This window comes from Neltuma alba, unplaced genomic scaffold (assembly GCF_004799145.2).
Source record: "Neltuma alba isolate B1F8T4 unplaced genomic scaffold, ASM479914v2 tig00010519_pilon, whole genome shotgun sequence".
Classification (NCBI taxonomy): Eukaryota; Viridiplantae; Streptophyta; class Magnoliopsida; order Fabales; family Fabaceae; genus Neltuma; species Neltuma alba.
In genome coordinates, this window is record NW_021635394.1 from 360,294 (window position 1) to 366,758 (window position 6,465).

The window sequence follows — 6,465 nt, forward strand, 5'->3', positions numbered from 1 at the left end:
TCAATTGCAGGTGAAGAATGTGCGGGGAAGTGCAAAGGCTGAGACCAAGAGTCACAGCGTCTTCTTCAACAAGAGGAGGGAGAAAACGTCGGAAAGAAGGAGTGAGAGAGGATTAAGCTTCTATAATAGGAGGAGGTTACTGGGAAGAAACTCATTCAAGGCAAGTTGGGGGTTCCTCTGTTGCAGTACAGGCGCAACAACCTCCATTTTTTCCACCTTTGGCTCTTTTGCCAAATGATCAGATGAAGCTTGTTAATTTACGCAACAACCTCCATTTTTTAAAGATCCTATCAAGAAGATTTGCAGCTTATTGTCCTCCATACCCAACCACCACTCTTGAACTAACTGTTCTTTATTCTTTCAATGTCAGGGGATGCAAGCTTAGCGTGTCTTAATTCTAAACGAGAAATATATATATATATATATATGATTTAGTTTTTGTTGTGAAATTTTAATAATTAATTTGTGCGAATTAATTAAAGGTATTCAATTTGTGTTATCAATTCAAGACGGGATAAAAGAAATTTTGGAACAAGTTAGTAACTGGGACGGGACGGGGTCAATTCGTCCCATCCCCTCCCTTCCCAGGACAATTTTTTAAAAAACAATTATTTATTAATAATTATTATTAGATTATTTAATTTACTTATTAATAATAATAATTATTTTTATAGTGATTTTTAGTTTTTAAGTTGTAATATTATCTTAAAAAATCTTTTTTCTCAATAAAATAATTCATAAAGCCATTATGTAGTGTTTCTTTTATGATATTTTTTTTTACAGTATTGTTTTTACACTTTTTTTATACTTTATAATTGAGCTTTGTACATAATTTTTTTATAATATTTTTATTTTTAGAAGCCTAATAAAAAATAAACATTATAACATAAAAAACTATATTTCTTTTTGTTAGATAAATTTCATAATGAATCAAAAACATACCGGGTCGGATCTCGGGTCGGGTCGGTCGGATCTTCTTAGCTCACGCTTAAGCTAGACTATAAAAGTCTAAGCTTTTAAGTGCACAGCAGAGCACCTCTTTTGCAAGAAAGAAAATAAGAGAGAGAGAGAGAGATAGTAGGAAAGCTCTACTACTGGAGTGATTTGAACTGATGGGGGGAAGCCTCTATTTATAGCTTTTGTCAGGGATATTTTGGGTAGCATAAAAATATCCACTGAGCCCATCAGATAAAATCTGAGATAAGATATAATATATTCTTATCTCATAATATCATGATATTTGAATTTAAATCCAGAATCAATCACAATTAATTCTAAATATATATACTTAATATATATTTAATCTACACAATATAAATTAATTAATTTAATATAAATTAATTAGATTTATATCGTAACCGATTGGATATGATTCAGGGTGTTTGACCAAGTCAAACATATCACAATATCGCTTGGATATTTGACTGATATATTCTCTTTATACCCGGTCAAATAATCCGGCCCATCAAGGGCGGATCCAAGCCCAAAAATCTAACATCTCCCACTCGCACTTGATGGGCTGTCCATCGTGCGATAGCTAAATCTTTCATTGCTTCATACTAGGTGTCTGCCGTGACCGCGTGGGCATGACGTCATCGATTCGGGCGCCTGTGCACTAGGAATCCTTTATGCAGGACCAGCACACAAGAACACCCTTGGTGTACCTGCAAATTGTATGCTTGTTGCCTCGAATGCCCTAGTTTTATCCATACACTTTACTTGTGGCATATCTAATCCCTCTCGAGTTATTTTGTTTACTCAGATTGCCTTTTCATACGTATGGTATCCACACTTGCTTAGTTGTTCTGTTCAACCTGCAAGGGACATGTCACAGACACCAACGTAGATGTGTATTTCAGGATAAATCTTCCTTCTGACTATTCATCATTTAGATTTGGCATAGTCGCTTTCTCAGTCTTGACCCGTTAGATCGCATCATTCTTGACCATGGGGTTTAGGCTAGAGTAGCTGCCACTAAACCAAAACCTTGTGATGTTGTCTAAGTCTTAAGGGCATTATGAAAGGTTTATTTCCTTTCTGGGACTCACACCGTAATGGATCAGGGATCTTCCATCTACGTCCCTTGTTGCGGATTTGAGTGAGCTCATGCAGTATGAATTGCATGTTACGGTGCTCAATCCACCAAGTGGAGTATGTCGCTTTTGGTTTTAATAGCACCATACAGACTTAAGTTCCAAATGCACTCCAACATTTGAACCAGGAGCTCTTTCATCACAACTATATATGACGTCTCACTAGTAAGAGTTCCTTGTCTGGCTACAGGTCTCATGGATGACACATTATCCATGATTCGGCCCAAACTTTTATGGGTCTCATCTCAGTCTAGCTGAGGTGACATTTGTGCAGTGATTCTTCTCTACCATCTCATGGTGATCATCTGCTGTCAAACCTTCTATATCCCATGAGAACATAGCGAGGCAGTTGCTCGTGTGAGTGAGCCAACCTTGTGACTTGTACGACATATTTGTATTGCATACCTTGTGCCTATGCATGTATAAATACACAAATATACAAGAAAAATTTCTTTGAACTGGATAAAATGCATTGAATTACTAAGTAAGAGGAAAAAGGTTCAGTACAACATGCCTTGTGCCTGCGTATTTGAACAAAAAGGATCAAAAAGAAAAAGGGTTCAATACATCATGCTCTACGCATGCCCAAGGCCTTTACATGCTTGACGAAAGGATCTCTAGCTATAGGCTTGGTTAGGGGATCTGCCAACATCTTATGAGTGGACAAGTATTGAACTGTCACTTGTTTCTTAGCGATCATATCCCTTACAAAGTGATACTTTATGTCTATATGCTTAGTACGATTGTGGTACTTAGGGTCCTTTGCATAGGCTATTGCTGCTTGACTATCGCAGTGAATCAGAGTTGGTCCCTCACTCCCACCATGGATTCCCAATCGTACTAAGAATCTTTTGAGCCACACAGCTTCTTGGACAGCTGCAGAACAAGCTACATATTCTGCTTCCATGGATGAAAGAGACACACACGTTTGTTTCTTGCTGCTCCAGGAGATTGCTCCGTTATTCAGTAGGAAAGCATAGCCTGACGTCGAGTGTCGCTCGTCCAGGTCTCCTGCCCAATCAGCATCGGAATAACCCTCCGCACGAAGGCCATTTCCTTGATAGCATAGCTCATAGTCCATGGTTCCTTTTAGATATCTCATAATCCTCTTTACAGCTTCCCAGTGTTTGACTCCTGGATTGGATTGGAATCGACTCACAAGTCCGACTACGAAGCATATGTCTGGCCTGGTACACAACATGGCGTACATTAGGCTGCCAACGGCACTTGAGTATGGGACTCTCTTCATGCGTTCTATATCGCATTGTTTTGTAGGGCGCATTTCCTCACTTAGGTTATGTCCCTTAACCACAGGGGTATCCATAGGCTTGCAGTCTCTCATATTGAAACGCTCAAGAATCTTTGCTATGTATGCCTTTTGTGACAATGACAGCAATTTTCTAGAACGATCTCTTCTTATCTTAACACCTAAGATATATTCTGCTTCGCCCATGTCTTTCATCTCGAAGTTCAAGGATAACCACTCTTTGATCATCTTTATTAGTTTCAGATTGGTACCAGCCAGTAGTATGTCATCGACATAGAGGGATAGAATGACAAAGTTGTCTCCAAACCGCTTGATATAAACACAGTGATCTTCCTCGATCATTTCAAAGTCATAGGAGCTTATAGCTTTGTGGAACCTTAAGTACCACTGCCTAGATGATTGCTTGAGTCCATAAATGGATCTCAAGAGTTTACAAACCTTTTGTTCGTTCCCTTTCTGTATGAAGCCCTCAGGCTGTTCCATATAGATTTCCTCATCTAGTTCTCCATTCAAGAAAGCGGTTTTTACATCCATCTGATGTAACTCTAAGTCTAAACTTGCTACTAAAGCCAGTATCAGTCGTATCGAGTTGAAACGTACAACAGGTGAGAAGGTGTCTGCGTAATCCACTCCTTCCCGTTGTGTATACCCTTTGGCAACTAACCTTGCTTTGGGTTTATCAATTGATCCATCAGCCTTACGTTTGTACTTGAGAACCCACTTGCTCCCAATTGCCTTTCGGCCAGGTGGTAGATCAACTAATTCCCATACTTGGTTGGATTCCATGGAATCCATTTCCTCTTGTAAGGCCTTCTGCCATTTTTCCTTAGCAGGTCCTGTTAGTGCTTCTTTGACACTTACAGGGTCTTCTTCATCGTGTTCTGGACTAACGATGAAGGTTGCTCCTTCAATTGAGAAGCGTCTCTTAGGAGTTTTGTCTCTGTTACTTCTCCTAAGTGGGGTTGTTGTAGGACTTACTTCCTGTGACTGGGTTAAACCTTGTTGTGAAAATGGCTCAACCCTCCCACTCGGATCAGTAGACTGAGGAACACTTTGTTGTACCTCATTGCCATCATCCTCATAAAGACGGCTTGTTCGATCAATACTCCCTCTGCTAGGATATTCGGTTTCTATGAATGTTGCGTCCCTTGACTCTATCTCAGTCACTGAGCCGTCATCATTTTCACCAATGAAGACATACCCTTAGAGTTCTCAGAGTATCTTATGAAGATACACTTTTTGCCCCTTGGTTCTAGCTTGTCATATTTATGGGAAGAATCACGAATATAGGCCGCTGACCCCCATGGTCTTAGGATGCTTAGATCCGGTTTGCGGTTTGTCCATGATTCATAAGGGGTTGTGTGACTGATTTAGAAGGCACTCGGTTAAGTATGAATGTGGCAGTTAAAAGAGCATCTCCCCAATATGAGGTTGGAAGCTCAGCTTGTGCCATCATTGATCTAACCATATCGAGGAGAGTTCTATTTCTCCTTTCAGCAACTCCGTTCTGTTGAGGAGTGCCAGGGATTGTTAGTTGCCTAACAATACCCCTTTCTTCACAGAGCTCCTTGAACTGATCAGAGAGGTATTCTCGGCCTCGGTCAGTTCTTAAGGCTTTGATTCTTGAACCTAGCTGATTTTCCACTAGATTGAGATATTTTCTAAAGCACTCTAATGCCTCAGATTTGTGGGAAATCAGGTAAGTATAGCCATATCGGGAAGAATCATCGATGAAGGTAATAAAATACCATGCTCCATGACGTGCCCTAACACTCATTGGTCCGCAAATATCAGAGTGTACCAACTCAAGAGGATGGTTAGCCCTGGTTGCCTTTCCGAAAGGCTTCCTTGTGCTCTTGCCAGCAAGGCAATGTTCACACAGAGACATTTCCTTTTTGGACACGTTTCCTAGCAAACCCTCTTTTGCCAGTTTGGTCATGCGTTCTTGACCAATATGTCCTAATCTAGCGTGCCATATATCGTAATTGACATCGGAAGAAAGCGCATAGCAAGAACTAGAAAAATTATCATTGAAATTTTCTAAAACAAAGAAACCATCCGAAACATAACCAGAAACTGAAAAATTGGTCCCATACGAAATGTCTACTGTGAAATCATGAAAAAAGACATTGAAATGAAATCTAACTAAGGAAATAACAGACACAAGATTTCGTCGGATTTCCGGAGCGTAGAGGACATTTTGCAGGACTAGGGTCTTTCCTCCATGCAGGGTCAGCTCACAAGTACCGATCCCTTTGACTTCTACTCTCGCGTTGTTCCCAACATAAAGCCATCTGCTTCTTGCTGGTAACCGACGAAATTCTGTGAAGTTCCACGATCCTTGCTCACGTGGTCTGTGGCCCCTGAGTCTATAACCCAAACAGGATTAGTTTCAGCAATAAACGCAGTGCTAGAAACATAAGAGAAATGTATTGAATCTGAATCCAATACCTTTTTCTGCTCAGGGCAGTCCTTGGCATAATGCCCCTTTTGTTGGCAAGCATAGCATTTGATGGTTGCTATGTTCCGCTTCTTTGCAGGTTTCTTGCCTTTCTTGAAGGAACTCTTTCCTTTCTTCACTTTAGGGCCGCCTTTCTTATTTTGAGAGCCTTTGCTTCTCTTGGACTGGTTTTGGGAGGTTGCCCCTCCCTTTCCTTCAGTTAAATATGCCTTACTGACAGGCTTCACAGTTTCCATCCGATCATCCTCCAGTTGGAGGTGGCGAGCTACATCAGCAAAGGTTTTTATACTCTCATTATGAGTAATGGTGTGCTTCATGGTATCCCAACTTGCTGGGAGAGATCTCATGACAGCTTGAATCTGTTGCTCATCAGATAAAGCGCCTCCGGCTTCCTTAAGCTCCCTTATTAAGTTCTGCATTGCCCTTAGGTGATGCCTTATGGGAGTGTTAGGACCCAGCTTGAAATTATCAAGTTTGACGGTGAGTCTCCTAAGCCTCGCAGCAGAGGTACCGTCAAATTCGGATTTCAGTGCTGCCCACATGGCAGAGGCTGAAGGGTGTGTTTCGAATTGCACCAACACATCGTCAGTCATGGCACTTAGCATGGTTATTCTGGCGATAGTGTCCCTTCTTTTCCAGGCCGC